The 23,518-nt window shown below is 42.0% G+C and overlaps 1 protein-coding gene across 2 annotated transcripts in view; it reads right to left on the minus strand.

Moving 5' to 3' along the window:
* Positions 1-23,518, minus strand: part of PDE4A (phosphodiesterase 4A) — a 490,104-nt gene that overhangs the window by 150,414 nt on the left and 316,172 nt on the right. The gene's annotated exons all lie outside the window — the stretch shown is intronic.

The raw sequence follows: 23,518 nt of genomic DNA on the forward strand, positions 1-23,518 counted from the left end.
TGGGTCAAGAAAACACCTCTAGCCTGCCCACTGGACAATGAAGAAGCAGCAGCTTACTGATGAAGTCACCCCTCCAGTCACTGTGGTCTCGGTTTCTGCCACCATGTTCCCTTTCAGCATCACAGTACAGCTCAGTTGCCCACTAATGCTGCTCTTCCTTCTCCCAGTCTTGGTGCTGCTGTGCAGGGGACTGCAGGAGGTTGACCAAGACAGATTCAGGTACTTAAATGTAAAAATACATTTATATATAATATTAGATTTCTAAATTATTATATAACTGCATTCTTTCGTCATGTTCATGTCTGCTTTAAAAATACACATGATGGGCAACAGCAGCAATAATGATACAAACATTTCTTCTTTATCCTATGCCTCCTCCCTTCACAATGGTTTTATAAAAACCTTTCCACAGAAAAACATGGAGGCCACCAATGTTGATTTATCCAAATATTATTAGAGTGTCAAGCTATATAGTTTGGGAAAAAAAAAAAAAGATTGCTGGCAGGACAGGCTTTGATCCCTAGACATTGGAAGTCTACCACTATCCCTACAATTAGGGAATGGGTAGCTGAATTGAACTGCATCATGAGGATGGAGGACTACTCCCCGACGCCAATGAAAATTCCAAAAATTCCGGACTTGTGGTTTGCATGGATTGATTTCTTTACCTCACTCAAACTCCTATCCTTCCTTGGATGACAAGAGACTTCCATCCTTCTGTCCTGCTTGCAAGAACCTCCAGTCGGACACCTCCTCTTCTTTTTTTCCCATTCCACCTTTTCTTCTTCTCGCTTTTCTTTTTTCTCTAGCCCTTATTTCCCTCCTACCTGACCCTTTTCTATATCTATTCCTCTATAAGGGGCCTCCCACTGTGGATTTATACCTGCCATCCATAGATACTTCACTGTAACAGAGACGCACAATTGTTTTTTGAGCATCCAGAGGCTAGTTCAGTGCCTTTCTTGGCTCCTTTTCACCTACCTAATGTTGTAACTATGTGGTAGCTTGAGATGGACACCTGCGGGATCTACATTATATATATTTTTTTTTCAACCAGGCACTAAAATTGTGTTGTACTACTATACCTACAGATTACTATTTATTACAGGTACTTATATAGCACCATCCAATTTACACAGAGCTTTACATGTATAATGTAGGTTCACATCAGTCCCTAACCCTCAAGGGGTGTACAAGCTAAGGTCTCTAACTCCCACATACTAGGGCCAATTTAGACAGGAGTCAATTCACCTACCAGCATGTCTTTGGAGTGTGGGAAGAAACCAGAGTATCCAAAAGAAACCCACGCAGGCACAGGGAGAACATGCAAACTCCAGGCAGGTGGTGCCGTGGTTGGGATTCGAACGAATGACCCTAGTATTGCCAGGCTGAAGTGCTAACCATTTAGCCAATGTGCTTCCCACACATGATTGTTACTTGCTCTTATCTTAACACAGAAAAAGAGGCTGGCAGTGTACTCTTGCTAAAGTGCCATAAAACTAATACAATTTTATTCTTTAAAAAAAAAAAAAAAAAAAAAAAAACCTACAATAATACATTCCTATTAAATGTGACAATATGATCGGTTCTTGAAATGGTAGATCTTCTTGAAGGGGTATAGGTCTGCTGCAGCAAAGAATTTAAGCATTGATGGATTGAAATTGGACCCATGTGTTGCCCCTCCCACTGAACAGAAGTTGATCTAACGATCCCCAAAGAAGGGACTTGTTGGAAAATTATGGACTGCAGTGACCAGGGGCGGACTGACAACTCATGGGGCCCCCGGGCAATAGGGGATCATGGGGCCCCTGTGTCCTTGCCCAAACTCAAAAAAACCTATGAAAAAGGTACCAGGGGCATCTCATGGGGCTCCCTACTGACCCTGGGCAGTGCCCAAATTTCCAAATGGTCAGTCTGCCCCTGTTCCAAGTAGTTAGGAGTCTTAATTCTACCCATAAGTATGAGTGCTTACAATCCAGCTACAGATTGATAGGGAGGGTTCCAGCATTCAGCTGTAATTAAAGTTCTCACTGAACTATGTTCATATGTTCATATGACTTACAGAACTGATCCACTCCATGTACTTTGTTGACACCTTTACTACAAAGGTAACAGACAGCCTATTTCAATGATTACTTTGACAGTCATGGATTATGTTGTTAGCACTATGCCTCAGTAACTAATTGCTGTACATATAGTGACCACTGTGCTCTAAAGCTCCAAGTTCAATAAATATTTTGATCAGTAGAAACATCTATTGAGAAGAAAAGACAAACTGCCACATACACATAACTACAGCACAAAGACCTTAGATAGAGATCAGTGGCTGTGCATGCATTGTGAGAATACAAAAAGGTGGCTTGGGGACCATTGTGGAAAAACCAAAACAGTAAATAAAAGGTCCCTTTAGTGTAAAATAAGAGCCCATTAACACTGAAGGCTAGGAGAGCATAGTTTGCTCCTTTCAGAGAAGGCTAAACACTGCCTCTGGACACATATCCCCTCCCTCTTAGATTGTAAGCTCCATGGATCAGGCCCTCCTAACCCTCTTGTATTGAACTGTATTGTTGCTGTATTGTCTCCCGTTATATTGTAAAGTGCTGAGCAATCTGTTGGTGCTATATAAATCCTGTATAATAATAATAATAATAATAATAATAATATGCGCTCTTGTATATGGCTCACTACAAACAGACCAATTAACTCGCTAGTTTGTGTGCTACCAGAAACTCTACAGAAACGCTGACCCTGGACACACTATCAACATCCATGGTTGGTCAGAGGCTCTATTAGCATGTAATAACTTGGAAGAGTGGTCACACGTGAACAGAAGTGTCACTGGCCATTATGTTGTACAAAATAGGGAACATAGTGCAGTATTCCCTAAAAACGAAGCAAGTCTGTAAGGATTACTGTACTATGGTCCCTATGTTTTATTACACATATCTGGAAGTCATGTTGCTGTGAAGAATACGTGGAGGGGGCTGGAGATGAAGTTTCAAGCGAACCATGGTGCATGGTCTTAATGGAAAGGCACACTGGTGGTGGAAGAAGTACACAGTTTGGTAATTTTTTGTCACTTTTTTATTATGTGAGTTATATTCTGAGAGAAGGTTCTCAGTTTATAAGGCGTGCCCCTGAGGACGTAAGTGTGCACGAAACTTGTTGGGTTGAGCCTACGTGTTGATGTCATGCCGCCATGTCCATGAATCGGAGCAGTGGCCATTTTGCTATGTGTGACCGCGATTGTTAACTTTCTTCCATGCGGAATATTTATTTTATATGCAATGTTTCTATGAGTATTATTAAATTACTACACTATATACAAATTTTGGGGCTTCGTGTGGTGAGCATCTTTTTCCAAGGTCCATGCCGGGTCTGTAACAGCGCTGGAGAGTGGATAATCAAGCTCTATTACTGAGGAGTTACATGCTACTGACCAAGTAGCTTTCTGGTGAGCGCATGGTGGTGGAGGACCCTGCACTGGGAACACAGTGCGTCTTGGTTGGCACTGCAAGCATACAGATTCACACTCGAAGGACTGAATATATATATATTCAGTCCTTCCAGTGTGAATTTGTATGCTTGCAGTGTCAACCAAGACTAATATAAATATATATATATATATATACACACATACACACATACACACATATACACGACCCTAGTACTGCCAGGCGGAAGTGCTAACCATTTAGCCACCGTGCTGCATATATATATATATATATATATATATATATATATATATATATATATGCGCAGCACAGTGGCTAAATGGTTAACTTCCGCCTGGCAGTGTTAGGGTCGTTGGTTCGAATCCCAGCCACGGCACCACCTGCCTGGAGTTTGCATATTCTCCCTGTGCCTGCGTGGGTTTCCTCCGGGTACTCCAGTTTCCTCCCACACTCCAAAGACATGCTGGTAGGTTAACTGGATCTAAAATAAAATTGTCCCTAGTATGTGTATGTATGAATGTGAGTTAGGGACCTTAGATTGTATACTGATGTGAATGTACAATAAATATGTGTAAAGCGCTGCGTAAAGTGACAGCGCTATAGAAGTACCTGAAATAAATATATATATATGCACGTGTGTATGTATTTCACATTTCACTTATTGATCTGGAATATGAGTTTGGTACATATCTGGATAGACACTTTATGCACTGCACGGTTTTGTGATTTATACTGCACTATATGAATGTTTTCTGTTTTGGGGAGTTAAAACCGGAAGGAAGAGCCCACACTGGAAGGGACCTTGGAGGATAGACATATGTATATTGTCACAAGAAGTCCCCTTATTGAGGGTACTTTGGGAGTACGCACAGAATACCAAAATGGCGACAAAGAAGAAAATATAAGTTGATATACAAGGCTCGGTTTTAGGATAGCCCAGTTCCCCAGTTGGTAAAACCATTTTCCTATATGAATTACAGCACTTTATTCATTGGTTTAGAGTTCTGCTTTCTGTATATATATCAAGTGTTTAAAAAAAAAAAAATCCCCAAAAAACAAAAAAAAAACCCATAACGGAGCTGACAAGTCTGGTGCATAAACACTGTAGAAACTCCCGACACTGAAATAACCCATGTGCCCAGTGATCAGTACAATAGGGCCGCACTTACAGGGGCTTGTGGGGGAAAGTGAAAGCATCTCAATTTTAAAGAACCTAAAGTTCAGGAGTTTTGTTTGGTGGCTGAGAACTCTCATAAAAAGGCAAAAATAAAATAAGTACGTTGATCACATCGATGCCATCTGTTTTTCTTTCATTCCAAAAGGTTTTTTTTTTTTTTTTTTTTTAGAAGTATACATACTTGGGTTATTTCACTGCAGAAAAGAGTGCTGATGAATATTTTTTTATACAATGTGTATGTTGTATATTTTTTAGATAAAAAAAAAAAAAAGTAATCCTTGCATAGCGGTTTTGTAGAACATAAAGGGGATATTGATCAAAAAATGCTTCAATACAAAGAAACTGGCAAAACAGACAATACGTGAAAAAAAATAATTAAAAAAAAATTATAAAAAGTGTCGAAATAAATATGTGTAGCAAAATAAAAGTCTCAATCCAAGAAAATAAGAGATGTTCAAAACCAATCTGCTCCAAACTCAGCAAAACGGTGTTGTATAAAGAAACTTCAATGTGTTCACACCATCCGCGACATGCAACATATACCGCACTCACCAAATGTATTGGACTCTATTGGATTGAGTCAAACATGCTTTGTGGATATTAAAAATCCTCCACAATGGGGATTTTCACTGCTCAGAAAAAACTCCAAAAAGGATCTCCCATAAAAAAAAGGTGAGGTGAAAAGAAAAGAAAAAACTAATAGTGTAATACTGGCAATAACTTTAATCATTAAAAGCCAAATGCATCATATGCAGTCACATGTTTAACATGAATAAAACGCTTTACGATAACTTTCCATATCAGAAAAAACGGCATCTGCCAATGAAGGTTCCCATAGCCTGTAAACTGGCAGCAATACTCGGATCAGACAAGGCAAGATGGCTCTGGAGCGTCACATCCAGCATGCGCTCCACTCACCGGATATGACGTCACGGCGTAGCGTAGGAAACCAGAAGTTACATCAACGCGTTTCGTCCCTCCTCCAGGGCGTTATCAAAGACACTGAACTCCGGTTCCTACTTCCTAAAATACTTCACTACCAATCCACCCACTGAACATGATTGGTTGATCGGTTCGCCATTTACTAGGTAATTTACTCCGCTGCCAATTTAACTCTTCACCGGATCCTTCACATCTAACTATGAAATACAATAATATTTAAAAACAAGCAAGAAGATATAACATTACAATCAGACGAGGGGGGATATATGATACCATTTTATATATATTCTCCTGAATGTCCATCATATCTGCACTTAGAGAAGCCATCCACAAGATAGAAAACACTACAGACAAGTGATCCTCCACCTAACACCAATAGACGGGGCTTTATCTAAAGCTGGCCATAGATAGATCAAGGTTTTTTTTTTTTCATTCAGTCCAAAGAAAGAATAGGATTCCTCTATTCACACAATCAAGGTGGATGGAGGAATCTTCCCCCCCTGCAACATTGTATTGTGACAGCGGGGGTACTCTGCTGTCAGCATACACTGATCAGTCACTGCCAGGGGCGGACTGACCATTTGGAAACTCGGGCACTGCCCGATGGCCCGGGGTCAGTAGGGGGCCCCATGAGATGCCCCTGGTACCTTTTTCATAGGCTTTTTTGAGTTTGGGCAAGGACACAGGGGTCCCATGATCCCCTATTGCCCAGGGGCCCCATGAGTTGTCAGTCCGCCCCTGGTCACTGCAGTCCATAATTTTCCAACAAGTCCCTTCTACAGAAGTCGATCGTTAGATCAACTTCTGTTCAGTGGGAGGGGCCACACATGGATCCAATTTCAATCCATCAATGCTTAAATTCTTTGCTGCAGCAGACCTATACCCCTTCAAGAAGATCTACCATTTCGAGAACCGATCATATTGTCACATTTAATAGGAATGTACAAAGGTGTTTTTTTTTTCCATTGTCTTTATTCATGGGCATCACTTAAACAAACATTTAAAAAATGGTAATAAATTCCAAATTAAAAAAAAAAAAATGCTGACATGCAGGTATTTTATGACAGAAGAAACCCTAAAAAGGTCCCTTCTGTCATAAGTGCTTATCAGCGGTAATGTACACTGAGCCGCACATGCGCAGCTCAGAGTACAACCTCAATTCCAAAAAAGTAAAATCTACATAAAAACATTTTGGTTACACTAAATACCTAAGGCTGGCATTTAGTCAGGCCGAACGGAGACTTCTGCAGCTGTTACACATACCACTTCCCCTGAAGTTAGGGGAAACGCTGTATGCTGCCTGTGTTTTAATGAGCTCTATGTAATTATCAAGATCTGTTTATCACCCATTGTACATACAGTGCAAATTGTCAAATTTTCATTCTGATGCCTTCGGAGTGTATTACATTGCAACTTGGTTTGCGCACTGTTTATGCCTGTACCCTGATGTGTTATATGCAATAAAACTTTTAAACAAGAAAAAACTACATATGCAATGACAGAATGCAAATCTCATAAACCCATTTTTTTTTTAAATTGATGGCAGCAACACGTCTCAAAAGAGTTGTGACAGGGCAATGAAAAGCTGGAAAAGTAAGTGGTTATAACAAGAGCTGGAAGAACATTTTTTCAACTAGGTAGGTTAATTGGCAACTGGTCAGTAACATGATTGGATATTAAAAAAAGAGCTTCTTAGAGAGTCTGAGTGTCTCAGAAATAAACATGGGATGAGGTTCACCATGAAAAGTTGCATCTAAAAATTGTTGATGAATTTCAGAATATAATTTAAAGGTTTCAGAATAATTTAAGGGTCCTTTATAAAAGGATTGTATACATATCGAAAGATTGGGGCAGCACAGTGGCTAAAGTGTTAGCACGTCTGCCAGCAGCACTAGGGTCATTGGTTTGAATCCCAACCATGACACCACCCTTTCTGGAGTTTGCATGTTCTCCCTGTGCTTGCGTGGGTTTCCTCCCACACTCCAAAGACATGTTGGAAGGTTACTTTGTCCTAGTATGTGTATGTATGTGAGTTAGGAACCTTAGATTGTACGCCCCTTGAGGGCAGGGACTGATGTGAATGTCAGGGCTTAAAATTTCAAGTCCTGAGCTACTAGCCAGGCCTTAAGAGTTACTTGCCACCAACAAACACACACAAACAGAGACACCTGTACACACACAAAAGACATGCACATACACACACACAGAAACATGTACACACATGCACAGAGACACATGTACACACACACACACACACACACACACACACAGACAGACATGTATACACACACAGGCACGTAAAGACACACATACACACAGATGCATGTACATACACAGAAATACACACGCACAGACACATAGACACATGTACATACATACACAGACACATGTACACACAAACACATGTACGTACATGCACATACACACAGACACATGTACACACACACACACACACACACACACACATGTACGTACATGCACATACACACAGACACATGTACACACACACACACACATGTACATACACACACATGTACATACACACAGACACATGTACATACAGACACACACACAAACACACACACATGTACACGTACACACAAAAACACACACATGTACACATACACCCCCCATAAAAAGTTGCAGTACTTCGTTGTTCACTCACAGAGCTGGGTACTGCACTCTAGGGGGAGGCAGAGAGCAGAGCACACACTCCTTCCTTTGCTTTCACTGCGCTCAGCTATTGAGCAGTCTGACGGCTCCCAGTGCCAATGACAGATCCGGCCTGAGCTCTGAGCCTGCTCAGCAAGACAGCCCTGGAGGACACACTCGCCCCCCACCATAATTTCCACTCACCATTGGTGAGCAGGCGAGTGGAAATTTCAAGCCCTGGTATAATTTATATGTAAACTGGCAGCGCTTTATAAGTATCCCTAATAATATTATAGTAAAAGAGCATATCTAAACCCAAGAACAAACATGCATTCTTAGATGTGATGTTTGCATTGGTTTTTTTCTTTGTCAAAAAGTTTTATTGAAACGCTGAGTAGTATAAACAGCTGATCTCCCTCGCAGGGGTGTTGTACAATAAACCACCAATAAGGAGTGTAACAGGCGATGATCAAATATTTAAAGAACATTATTAGCAACATAATGCCGCCTAGAGACCAAGGCTCAATCGCAGCTTCCATGGTTCAGGAGCAATGCCCGAGTGATCAAACAGTAGGTACTAGCAGTAAAACAATGGTGTTTCATTTAACCTGAGAAAGAGGTAGAGGGAAAACCAGGAGAGAGAGAAAAAAGAAGAGAAATATAGAATCCGAAGTCAAGGAGGAAAAAAGAGATAGAGTTTTTTTCTCCCGCAGGCTCGAGAGGCCGCAGCATTGGTTTTTTCAAGCATCTGCAGTAACACATTTCCTGTCTTAGGGCGACAATGCTCACTGTACTGTATCTCTGTCAGCCCTGGCAGAAAGCCCAGGAAGTTATCAACAAGCAAGATTTCTGGCAGGATCAACATTTTTTTCGCACTTATGGAATAGATATAAAACACTTTCAATGTTATATAACTGACCAAAAAGAAGAAAAAAAAATCTGAAGTTTATAGTTATGGTATATATACATTGTAATGCAGACCTTCCCCCTAAACTAAAGATCCCCGTCCAAAATTGGATATACGTTTAAAAGATTAAATATTTCTCACCTAAGTGAAAATTACATTTGTGTCGTCCCCCCCCCCCGTGTGTGTGTAGATGTGCCAAAGAGCTATCAGTCTTGACTAAGTCCTGTGGCACATCTGTGCACGCACATGCTTTCCTGCACATCTGCACACGTGCGGCTCCCCCCCCCCCACACATGCACAAAGGTGCCTATTACAGACACCCCAATACTTTGCTGTCTTTGAAACCTTCTGTGTGTGAACAGATGTGCCAAAGGATTTAGCAGGACCCAAAGGCCAGGCAGAAACCTTGGGCACATATGTGAACGCACCATAATGGTATTGCCAGAGGCAGGGCTGTGGATAAGGATGTACCACCGGTCCTCCGTACGGGGCCCAGGGTGGATAGGATGTGGGCAGGGAGGGTGACCGGCACAGCGCGCGTGGGGGGGGGGGGGCAATTAATTAATCACACTGATCCCCTGTATGACTCTCTGCAGCAGCAGAAACCTGACTTCTCTTCTCCCTCCTGCCAGCTTTTAGCTGCTGCAAAGAGAGCCATACAGGGGATCGGTTCCAGTAATTACCCCCCCTGCTATGCCGATCACCCTCCCTGCCCACATCGGATTCTCCCAGCTGTCTGGGCCCCCCTGCTGGACCCTGCCTGTGCACCATACATTTCCCTCTACTGCCAGGCCCCCTTGTGTACCCTCCCTTACCCCCCTGTAGTGCTGCCGGCTTTTCTCCTCTCCTTCCCACCGGCAGCTGCAAGCACGCAATAGGATCCTTCAGCATGGACAGTGGGGGAGGGTCCATTAAATATGTTACAAATTACCAGCCCCTTCCTTTCATGAATGAGCACAATTAGTGATCGGTACCAATCATGTGCTGTGTTCATTCATAAGTGAAGCATAGTGTTTATTTGAGGGGGGCCCTGTAAGGTTGGCTATATGGGGCCCTGTGGTTTCTAACAGCAGCCCTGGCCGGAGGGGGAGCAGAGCCACACAAAAAGGGACTTCAATATCTTCCTCTTTAATAATAGAAGTTTTCATAGTGCAGGAACTACAGAGAATATTTTAACTTCCCTCAGTGGACTCTGTACTGCCTGTTCTACTTCAAGATTTATTTGTGGACAGAAAATAAGGAAACAACGTAAAATACACACTAAAATTGTCTTCTCTTCTCCTGATCCCACAGGCACTGACCCACGCGTCCTTTATAGTAAATATGGCACTGAATATATAGTGCTATGCTAGCAACTTTCTAAAAGGCAAAGAATAACAGGTCTACTTCATATCTCTATAGAAACTGCAGCATATCACCACAGGAAATATCCCATTCCAGACAGACTTCTCTGGAAAGAGATGTCCACACAGCAGGGGTGACGTCTGTTTGTCCCCATGAGGTGCACCATCAACGCCCAGGCCTCCTCCCTCCCTCTAATTTGGACAGTATTGACGTAAGGTGTGGAGGCCAGGGAAACCTTTCATGGTAAAGTCAGGATGGGGAGCAGCAAGGCAACGGATACCGAAGATCAAAATCCTCCATAGGGACACACAGGAGCAAACAATGAGCTGTGTCAGCAGGGTGTTGTATGTCTAAGATGGACCAAAATACTGAGCAATGTTCAGAGCAACTACAACAGCACGAAGCTTGAATGAATGGACTATCTTTAGTGTGGAAGGCTTTCTATACACTCTGTAGGACTAAAGCTAGATATTGGATGCTGGTTTGACATCTACAACCAAACCTCCAAGTGACTGGTTTCTTAAAGTGACCATCTCCATCCCAAAAAAATTAAATTCAATATTATTTGTATACAGGATTTATACAGCACTAAGTGTTCGTGCCTCACTTGACAAAATTCGGGGCAACATAGCTACAATACAAAGACAGGAGAACCTTTCTGTGAGCTGATGGAGAAAGTAACATTTCAGTTGTTAAGTACAGGCCTCCTTAAAAGATGAGTTTTCAGGAATCTCCTCAAGGCAGAAAGCATAGGAGATAGCCAGACAGATTGGGGTAGGGAGTTCCAGAAAATGGGAGAGACTCCTGAAAAGTCCTGGAAGTGCACATGGGAGGAGGTGATAAAGGGAGCTAAAGAGCAGGAGGACGGGTGATATTTTGAAACAATATATACATAAGAGTGCAGCGCTTAAAAAAGTGACAGATAACTATAAGAAAACAGTGAAAAAATGTGTCAAAAAAATAGTCCATCCAAAAATAAAGAAAAGTCCCAGAGGCTGTGATTAAACAAAGGAAATTTAAGGACAGTTGTTGTCTCGCCAACCATTCAAAAGGCTTACCAGAAAAGCATAACCCCCTGTTAAGAGTGGTCAATCGAGCTTTGTTAAACAACCCAGAAAACCGGTCACTGGAATCCTCTTCCAGATCACCAAAACAGCAGATAAAGATCTTCCAAACAATGGACCTTACTTATGGTAGCTAAAGCCCTCAGGATAAGACCCAGACTCAGTAGGAAACATATAAAGAAAGAGTGCTCCACATAGTTTCACCTCCCTAGCGGTCTGATTATGTCCATATTTCTGTGCTCAAAGCGGTAAATTTTTTTGCATGGAAATATGTTATTTTTTTATTGTAGGCCTGTAATTTTTAGGAATAACTCACTGAAATCTGTCCGAACAAGAGTCTAGTAAACATCCCGGGTATGATAACATTTGAAACACGAAATCATAAATTAATATATAATAAATAATCATAAAAAATAATAAAATAATTAATTTATTTCAATAATATAATCAAACCAAAAACACTGAAATTTGAAATATAGCGCCAAGTTCGCACATCACTGAGCAAAGTCGCAAAATCGTTTTCAGTGTCTGATGACGAATTTCCCCCACGAATCATTATCACTCAATTCTGCAAGTGGTTCTAATTTACTATCGCTGTTCTCTAGCCGGTCTAAAACCGCTTTTGACCTAAAGGGACGCTTTTTGGACGCCATGGACGTTTCTCAGTTTCCAGGCAGAAAGAACAGTAAAAATGCAGGCAGGGCGCCGGACAAAGCACTCGGGACAAAATGTATGTGAAATGGTTTGATACAGTAATGTTATACTATGTGATTTTAGTGTATTTAGTGAATGTCACTTTTTCACATTTTCAAATTTCCCGCCAGTTCTGTCCCCGTACGTCCCGATGCTCTCAGGGACCGGAAGACGGATGCCGGCATCAGCTGGAGGAGATGGCCGGGGACACTGCAGGGGGGACATCGCGGGAGCGCAGGACAAGGTAAGTGAGGAAGAGAGCAACGCTGCAGGGTATTCTCGAGTGTAGCTCGGGGTTACCGCTTTTGGTACTGAAAGTTAACCCCGAGCTACATTCAGGAATACCGCCAGGGAGGTTAAAACCATTAGAACAACATTTATTTAAAGTACAATTGCACTGACAGCTAACATCATTAGGCATTAATAGGAAAAAAAAATCCAATTTTCCAGTTTCCAAAATGGCTGTAGCGTGTGTACGTGGCTCCGCCCATATTTTGAGACAAGTGATGTAGCTCAGGGAAGAGTTATGCATGGCTTTATATGTTAGTATTTTATATTGTATTTGTTGGGCGATCAGACGCCCATGCTTCCTGCCCCAGCCCCCCGTTTTCAGCCTTGCATGCAACTAAGAACAGGTCACTTATTAAAAAAATTAAAATGAGATTATATATATATATATATATATACATACACACACACACACACGCACACACATATATATACATACATACATACACACATTGGCCGCTTTATTAGGTACACCAGTTCAGTTGCTTGGTTACGGAAATTGATAATCAGATGGCAGCAACTCAAAAAATGCTTGCCTTGCATTTCCATTTTAACCTGAATGCATTGTTTTACCAGGTTAGGGTTCACATACTTTAAATGCAATTTGCAGTTCCTTGAAGTGGAACTAAACCTACCTATACTTTACAGTCAAGGAAGCTGCCATCTTAGCCTCTGTTTGATCTGCAGTTGCTATGCAGCTGCACATGTGATCAGCTAGGACTCTGCCATTGGATGGCTTGACAATTCAGTTGAGATCTGACATAAACACACTAGTAATTGTAGCGATCATCATACACAACATGCCTGGACTGTAAGGGCTCATGTACACGGGGCGTTTGGAAAACTCTTCTGAACGATGGAAACTGAGTGCTGAAAAGTGTAGGTTAAAAAATGTCAGTTTAGCCACGTTTGCATACTGCGTTTATGTGCGTTTAGAAGCGTTTTTAAAAGATATCCTCAGGAGACCTTTCCAAATGCCCAGAATGCACTGAAAAACATTAAATAATTAACTATTTCAGACATTTTGAGAGAAATAGAGAGAGCAGAAGCAGAGAGAGCAGTATGTGTTGAGATGATCTGTCTTTTCTGGTTGTATTCACTATGGATCCCATCATAATGCGACACGTTCTACCATTTTTTCCTTCACGCGAAACCTGGAACTGACTGCGCTGGTGTACCGGGTCCATTTGAATACATGGAAGACGCTTTGCATGCATTTCTGATGATGAAAAAAGTCTCTGGACAGCATCTGGATAAAACGCTTCTAAAACACAAACGCTTATAAACGCTTATAAACGGGTTTACAAGCGTATGGTGTTTGAAACGCCGGTAAAATCTACTCCTGAACACAAGTTTGGTGCATTCAAAAAAATTACTGTAAACTCAACTGCCTGTAAACGACTGTAAACAACTATGTGTACATGGACACATAGGAAAGCATTAGGGAGAGTTCAGGGGCTACTGAAAAAAAAAAAAAAAAAAAACGCAGAAAAGCTCCTGAACGTGAGTTTGTCAGCTGCCGTGTACATGGAGCCTGTTTTGGGAAACCATTACACGAGTGGGTTAGTGGAGTCCTATGACTCCACTCGGTGACTATCAATCATCGCTCTCTGCTTCTCCAGCACAGGACTAAGTGCACTTTTGTGGTCCACAGGAGAAGCATGATTTGGCCATACTTCCCCTTTAAGTCACCATCACCATTTTGGCCCATTACCCTGATTCTTGTTGCAGTCCCATTGACTTTTGCCTGAGATTTTTTTGGGAACTGCAGCAGGGACTGAGGACAGCTTTAAACCAACATGCAGAAACAAGAAACAGCTTAAAGTTGCATTTTCATAGCTTTAAGCAGAAGTACAGCCAAAGCTTTTATAGCTGTACTTCTCCTATGGATCACAGGAGTGCAGTTTGTTCTGCACTCCTGTGAACCATTTTAAGTCGACAGCAGGCCAAAGCCCGCTGACAGCTGACATCACTCAGCCAGTCCTGGTTCTGGAAAGATCCTAAATTTACAGTCCACCAAGATGCCTAGATAGGCAGCAGGCTCAGCCTCTTAGGCCGGCCATACATGGGTCGATTTTTGAACGATTTCTAGTTCGAAAATCAGACCTAAGAATAATCGCTTTGTTAGTGGAGCAATGACACCAGCCGATTTTCATGGTTCCTCCCCATTTCGTTTATCGGGCATGCTGGAAAATTCATGAAAAATTATTTTCAAAATCATTGGTGGCACCATCGGATTACAGAATGAACAATGTTTTCGATCGAAAAATCGTTCGGAATTTGATCCATGTATGGCCTGCTTTAGAATGCCGCTGGGAGCCTGAGTCAGCCCCTCCCGTCCCTACACAGTTTGGCGCTCCAAGGAGCTCTGGTGGGGCAGAGCAGAGAGCTGGAGAATGACCATCACCACTCTCTGCTCAGAGCGGACGGGGGAGAACTGAGCAATCAGCTGTGCTTGATCGCTCAGTTTTTGGGGTGGGGCCTGCAGGGGATAGCTGCAGCTAGGATCAGTGCTGCAGCCATCTAGGTGATTCTAACTTATTTTTCAGCATTCCTGAACTTCTCTTTTAATTTTGACCAATGAAAGTTCTAGTCTTCCATTGTTGAGGAGTACAGCTCTTAGGGTATAAGTACAGTTTTAAGAGCCACCACCTCCCCGAGTTCTCCGCATCACTGCCCAGGTTAGGGGCAATGGCTCCAGCATTTACTCCTCTGGATTTAAAACTCATGCAAACCTACTCTATGTCATGGATATTTGAAAGGGATTAAGTGCTCTTACTTTGAATCCAGTTGCTGGGACTGATGGAGGCTTTTATCATCTGCACCTAAACCTACAATGCCGCTGCCCTGCTTACATTTCCTAGATCTCTAACATGATTGATCCTCACACTTCCATGAGCCCGTCCTCATTTTTACATCAGGATCCCCACAGGCACGGTTACACCTCTCCTGTATACACACCAACTGGCTTATTAATTTCATACAAAAACATTTTTTATAGCAAGCTGTTAGGAAGAGTCCCTGGTGCTCGGTGTTTATGTGTACGGGCACGTCAAATTTCATAACTTCTCACATAGACTTCTTTGAAGGACAATGTCTGCTCCCAGCCAAAATAAGCAGACATCTTACATTCTTCTGGTCTTGTAAGCAAGGTTAAACCTTCCTCTGATTCCTTCGTTGGATATCACTGCTGTCTGCACCTGATGTATTAAATGCCATGCATGGATTGGGTGGATTTTACATAGCAATGTCATGATTTGAGCTAATGAAACTATACAGTGGGGATCGAACGTTTGGGCACCCCAGCTAAAAATTTGTACTAATGTGCATAAAGAAGCCAAGGAAAGATGGAAAAATCTCCAAAAGGCATCAAATTACAGATTAGACATTCTTATAATATGTCAACAAAAGTTAGATTTTATTTCCATCATTTACACTTTCAAAATAACAGAAAACAAAAAAATGGCGTCTGCAAAAGTTTGGGCACCCTGCAGAATTTATAGCATGCACTGCCTCCTTTGCAAAGCTGAGACCTGCCAGTGTCATGGATTGTTCTCAATCATCATCTGGGAAGACCAGGTGATGTCAATCTCAAAGATTTTAAATGCCCAGACTCATCTGACCTTGCCCAGTCAATCAGCACCATGGGTTCTTCTAAGCAGTTGTCTAGAAAACAAACTGAAAATAGTTGACGCTCACAAAGCTGGTGAAGGCTAGAAGAAGATAGCAAAGCGTTTTCAGATGTCAATATCCTCTGTTTGGAATGTAATTAAGAAATGGCAGTCATCAGGAACAGTGGAAGTTAAAGCAAGATCTGGAAGACCAAGAAAAATATCAGACAGAACAGCTCGCAGGATTGTGAGAAAAACAATTCAAAACCCACGTTTGACTGCACGATCCCTCCAGAAAGATCTGGCAGACACTGGAGTTGTGGTACACTATTCCACTATAAAGAGATACTTGTACAAATATGGTCTTCATGGAAGAGTCATCAGAAGAAAACCTCTTCTGTGTCCTCACCACAAAAATCATCGTTTGAACTTTGCAAATTAACATATAGACAAGCCTGATGCATTTTGGAAACAAGTTCTGTGGACCGATGAGGTTAAAATTGAACTTTTTGGCCGGAATGAGCAAAGGTACGTTTGGAGAAGAAGGGGCACAGAATTTAATGAAAAGAACCTCTGTCCAACTGTTAAGCATGGGGTTGGATCAATCATGCTTTGGGGTTGTGTTGCAGCCAGTGGCACAGGGAACATCTCACGAGTAGAAGGAAAAATGGATTCAATAAAATTTCAGCAAATTTTGGATGGTAACTTGATGCCATCTGTGAAAAAGCTGAAGTTAAAGAGAGGATGGCTTCTACAAATGGATAATGATCCTAAACACACCTCGAAATCCACGGGGGATTACATGAAGAGGCGTAAACTGAAGGTTTTGCCATGGCCTTCACAATCTCCTGACCTCAACATAATTGAAAATCTATGGATAGACCTTAAAAGAGCAGTGCGTGACAGACAGCCCAGAAATCTCAAAGAACTGGAAGACTTTTGTAAGGAAGAATGGGCAAAGATACCTCAAACAAGAATTGAAAGACTCTTGGCTGGCTACAAAAAGCGTTTACAAGCTGTGATACTTGCCAAAGGGGGCAGTACAAGATATTAACTCTGCAGGGTGCCCAAACTTTTGCAGACGCCATTTTTTTGTTTTCTGTTATTTTGAAAGTGTAAGTGATGGAAATAAAATCTAACTTTTGTTGACATATTATAAGAATGTCTAATCTGTAATTTGACGCCTTTTGGAGATTTTTCCATCTTTCCTTGGCTTCTTTATGCACATTAATACAAATTTTTAGCTGGGGTGCCCAAACTTTCGATCCCCACTGTATATATGGGGAGCGGCTTTATCTGCCAAAGGATTTTTGAACTCTGTTGAGCCAATTTTGTGATCCAAGTGCGACTGCCAGGAAGCACAGTTAGTTCCAATGCAGAAGCAGCACAACTTGAAGAGCACACCCTCAACCTATCAGGTCATCAGGTCATCCCCATGCCTTCCAACCTCCTGAAAGAGGGACACCTATTAGCAAAAAGTAATTAGGCAAAATGACACCCCGTTACATGGAACACTAATGTACAATTAATGGGTAAACCCTCAAATGCTTTTTTTAACACTACTTTTCCTGTATACTGGCTTTTGAAATTTAAAAATGCAACAATTTAGAAATTGAATAAAAGGTTTTTTTTTATCACTCTTAGGCTGGCCATAGATGAGCCGTTTAATCGGCCAAATTTTCGGCTGATAAACGAAAAAATTGGTGGGCCCCATTGCCGATGCTCCCACCCATGTCCACGAAAAACGGCCGTTTTTTGTGGATTTTCCAGCATGAACGATAAAACTAAACGAGAAGATCTGCTAAAAATTACCAACGGGCTGGCCGCACTAATGGTGTGAATATCGGCCAATTTTTCATGCGGACGAAATTTGGCCGATAAACGGCCCGTCTATGGCCTGCATATGAGTTCATGTACACTGCAGTTGATAAACTCACGTTTAGGAAAAGTTCAGCATTGTTTTCAGCACTTTCCCGAACGTTTTCCTATGTGTCCATGTACACATCTTCATTTACAGTCGTTTACAGGCAGTTGAGTTTACAGTCGTTTTTTTGAACACAGAAAACTTACACTCAGGAGTAGATTTTATCAGCGTTTCAAACGCCAAACGCTTCTAAATGCGGTTAATCGCGTTTATAAGCATTTGAAAAATTTTTTAACGCTTCCATTTCCAGATGCTGGCCTTTTTTCATCATGAAAAATGCATGCAAAGTGTTTTAGACACTGCTGCAATAATTTCTGCACAGAAATGAGCTGGAACACATCCAAAAAAAAAAGACAGCTAATCTCAACACATACTGCTGTCTCTGCTTCTACGCTCTCTATTTCTCTAAAAATGTCTGAAATAGTTAATTTCTTACTATTTTTCAGTGCATTCTGGGAATTTTGGAAGGTCTCCTGAGGTTATCTTTAAAAAATGCTTCTAAATGCAAACGCTCATAAACAAGCATAAACTAGGTATGCAAACGCGGCTAAACAGACGTTTTGTAACCAACGTTTTCCAGCAGTCAGTTTCCATCGTTTAGAAGTGTCCTGTGTACATGGGACCTAAATCACTTTTTTCTTTAAAACAAATACATACATCTGACCAAACTGAGGGCTACATGAAGACGAAGGGATTTTGTTCCCAAAGAGGGACAGTTTCTCCAAATCAGGTACAGTTGGAACCTATGTGTAGGCAGGTGCAGTCTATATTCTCCACTGCAGGTGGAGCTTGACCATAGCAGCAATGCAGATGGGATAGGGAGTTGAGAGATACTGGGCTTCTCTATGGCTTCCTCAGGTACATAGGGCAGATATCCAGTTGGATGCTTCTGACCCATATGACCCCTTGGCCATCTTAGGTCAAGCAGAGTCTAATGAAGACTCTGACCCCGGGTTTTGGCGCTTTATGCGAGTGGCTAGTGGAGGGACAAGATATCCGTCTGTCAGGGACAGCACTAGCAGTAGGTAGAGGTTTTGGTGAAGAATGGAGAAAGCAAGGACTACGTCTACCTTCTCAGAAAGTTGCCCTTTTGGGCTAGACCAGCCAGGCAGCACTCCACTCCTTGTGGCAGATGCTGGGGGCAGTTTTGAATCTACATACCGCTGTCGCTACACTACCCTGTTGTAAGTGATCCCAGTCAGCTAAGCCTCCTGCTGGGCCTGTTTGTACTGTTGAACTATCCCTACAATACATGGTTCTTGACAAACTGGGACTCTCTGTGTTTACTGCCTTCCACACCACACTGCTACTACCCAACATATGGTCATGGCCATGATTGGCTCAGACTTCTGATCCCTATTCTCTTACACAGCGTATTAATGTGGAATACTTTTGCATCTCAAGGTTGTAGAAGTCAGCCCACCAGAGTCCCGCTATGAAAATGTAATTCGTGAATGTCAACGGTTCCAACCTGATGGAGGATTTGACCTTAATCTTAAAATAATTTTACAGATACTGTATATACATCTGACCAAAATGAGGGACAAATGAGGAGGACTTTGTTACAAAAGAGGGACAGTCACTCCAAATCCCATGATTGGCTCAGAGTTCTGACCATCTTTCACTCATACAGCTTATTAATACGACACATTCTTGAATCCCAATATTGTAGAAGTCAGCCCACCATTGTCTCCCTCTCTGAAAATATAATTTTTGAATGTCAACTGTTTCGAAACGGATGGAGGACTTGACCTTAAAATCCTCTGTAAATAAATTTCAGAATAGTATTAAAAAGGGACAGCAGGTCCAAGTAACAGAGACCACCTCAGAGGGCTCTCCATTTTGCCTTTTTATTTCTCTCTAGTTTCCCTGTCATCTTCTTGCTTACCTTTACCAACTCTATCTCTGCTCTACCCATTCTATTGACTCACCATCTCTTATCTTATGGAGTTTCTGGAATATAAAAAATAAAAAAAGTGAGGACTTATGCTACAAAGATGCCCATGTCTGAGATGCATACAGCTCATAACACAGAGATTCTATAATAATAATGTTGGGTTTTGTGTTCTGCACTTAGCAGTACGACATGTCATGTTGAAATTTAATGTTGTTGCCCTATGCAAGGTGCACAGTCTATATATCAATGGTGGTCAACTTTTTTGATTAGGGGGGCCTCAAGAGTGGCCTATCACTATAGGGTCACACATAGAATTCAGTGTATATTTATTAACAGCCACAACAAGATATAGTCTAAAACAATGGGTGTAATACAAGAGATGGTCAGAGACTGTGGACATAGTGCAGAAGATGGTCAGAGACTTTGGGACGTAGTACAGGAGATGGTCAGAGACTGTGAGACATAGTGCAGAAGATGGTCAGAGACTGTGGGACATAGTACAGGAGATGGTCAGAGACTGTGGACATAGTACAGGAGATGGTCAGAGACTGTGGGACATAGTACAGGAGATGGTCAGAGACTGCACACCATACGAGAAATGGTCAGAAGTTGCAGATAATATGCAAGAGATGGTCAGAGACTGTGGGACATAGTACAGGAGATGGTCAAAGACTGCATACCATACGAGAAATGGTCAGAAATGGCAGACAATATGCAAGAGATGGTCAGAGACTGTGGACATAGTACAGGAGATGGTCAGAGACTGCACACCATACAAGAAATGGACAGAAGTTGCAGACAATATACAAGAGATGGTCAGAGACTGTGGACATAGTACAGGAGATGGTCAGAGACTGTGGGACATAGTACAGAAGATGGTCAGAGACTGCACACCATACGAGAAATGGTCAGAAGTTGCAGATAATATGCAAGAGATGGTCAGAGACTGTGGACATAGTACAGGAGATGGTCAGAGACTGTGAATATGCTACAGGAGTTGTTGGACACTGGGGATAGGCTTCAGGAGAGGACCAGGTCATAGACTTGTGACATATTACATGAGGCTGCCAGAAATCACTATTAAAACAAGGCAATAGGGAACACAAATTAATGTCCGCAGGGGCCCTGGAGGCACCGAAAAAAGTGACCAAGGGTCACAGGTTGGTCACCAGGGCTATACTTGGTCAAATATAGCTATCCCCATTCACAGATATTTTTGAAACTATTAAACAGAAGAACATGAAACACTAACACATATGGATAAAATATTGTACATTATGTTTATCAAATGTATATATTTGTATTAAAAGACTACCTAACTTGAAGATATATTGTAGAAAGACGGGGTAACACTTTCATCCTCCATATAGAGTATCCTTTCTCTTTCCTACGATCCATAGGATCATGCTGGTAAAAGGGTTCCCATTTGAATGTACGCATCTCACTTCCCTCCCGGTTATAATCAATCTTTATTGTCAAATGCCCTTTGTTAGCATTGATCTAATGACATCATATGCATTAATCAGGTCATGTTCTAAGAAAATTACATTCAGCCTCAGTGACTCGTGGTGTAGGGTAGGTGCCCCTAACAGGCAGATTAGCTGAAAATACTGCCACGAACTAACAATATCACATAAGTCCAACGATGAAAAATTATAACCCCTTACTGTTCAACTAAAATTTTCAATGTAGGCCTTACGTATCAATATGTGCCTAATACGAGCAGTTCTAGCTAAACAGCCACCAATTAGACTGGGACTTTCAGGGAAGGACTGATGCTGACTGGTGACTGAAGAGAGTATTCGAGATCATAGTAAGAACACGGTGGACACAATTACACTACCAAAGGTCCTGCTCGAAACCTTCCAGTCCTTGGGAGTTCAACTCATTGAATGCAGCCCATGGACGCACGTGATAGAACTCCTTTCTGACAAACGTTTTCCTCCCACGTCTTATCTAGCATTTGCACCCATTATGTATGTATTGGGTAGGGTACTCTTACTTTTGCAGGATCTGGTCGATGGAACTATTATCCTATGTATTTCCCTTTATGACTATATCTGTCTTAAGTTCAATAAGGTCAAAAAAAAAAAGGAAGGAGAAGAAGGAGGAGGAGAAGGAGGAGGAGAAGGAGAAGGAGGAGGAGAAGAAGGAGGAGGAGAAGAAGGAGGAGAAGGAGAAGAAGGAGGAGAAGGAGAAGAAGGAGGAGAAGGAGAAGAAGGAGGAGAAGAAGGAGGAGAAGAAGGAGGAGAAGAAGGAGGAGAAGAAGGAGGAGAAGAAGGAGGAGAAGAAGGAGGAGAACATAATGCTCTATATCAGTGTTTCTCAACCTTTTTTCAGTCAAGGCACCCTTTAAAATTATGAACAGTCCCGAGGCACCCTTTAAAATAATGGACAGTCTTGAGGCACCCCATTCTAAAACAGGGTACCTCAAGACTGTCCATAATTTTAAAAGGGCACCCCATTATAAAATGTGAAAAACGATTCTAATAGTTTTATATAACGAGGCAACATCCACACTTGTAGGACACCCAACACTAGAGGGGATTTATTCTTCCAAAGCAAATACACTTTTGCACACTGGTACTGACTAGTATACCAATGTTTCTCTTCTCCTTCAGTTTTTTTCCATCACTGAGCCAATGTGACCCCAGCACTGATGGAGGGGGCAGGGGAGGGTAAAACTAGGATCCTGTGCCTTAACTGATGTCATTGGTTGTCAAGATGCCGGTGGTCGTAATAGTGTACAATGAAAACCTGTGACTTTGTGTAACTAAAAGGCAGGCTTGTCCACCCGCTGGCTTGTATACACTAAGTATAAACAAGTGCAGCGCTTAAAATTGGTAAATCTTACACGTTTCGTGCACCAGCACGTCTTCAGAGGGGACTGCCAACGCTCTGAAGAAGTGCTGATGCACGAAACGCATAAGAGGGAGCCAATTATGCCGTGACGTCATGCCGTCGGAGCAGCGTGGAGCTCCGGTGGCCATCTTTACTCATGGACGGTTAGTCCAGCATTTAATACTTTGTACATGTTTCACTATTTGGATGCATCTTTTTAACCCCTAATAAATAATTTAATATGCTACACTATGGGCATGTTTCTATCTTGACTCCCCTGTGGCGTACGGATTCCCCAGATGCCCTGCGCCAATCTCAAGCCTCCAGAGAGGGAGCCTCCTGTTATACCTTGAGAGGTGCACCCACCTATCCCCTAAGGGGAACTCTGGACACCCCTGGATCATCACTTAAAGCCCCAGGATCCATCTACCCTGAGGTGGAGCTATTTCTACACCTGACCTGGCCCTGATGATCCTCTGATGACACCAGGATATATTATATAACGCGCATTATAACTGCGCGTCCGGTGAGTGCGCATTTCTTCCGTATATGAAAGCACAAGCACCGACTAGATCAATCAGAATTATACGAGCTCAACTAAGTCACCTACTGTATATGAGCTATATGTGTTATAAGGCTTAATCACCCTTTCTACTCATTTATTATATGGACTTTGCACTTATATACTATTATCAATTTTAAGCGCTGCACTTGTTTATACTT

Source organism: Staurois parvus, unplaced genomic scaffold, assembly GCF_062004578.1.
Source record: "Staurois parvus isolate SC_StPar_1 unplaced genomic scaffold, SC_StPar_1.0 ptg001014l, whole genome shotgun sequence".
NCBI lineage: Eukaryota > Metazoa > Chordata > Amphibia > Anura > Ranidae > Staurois > Staurois parvus.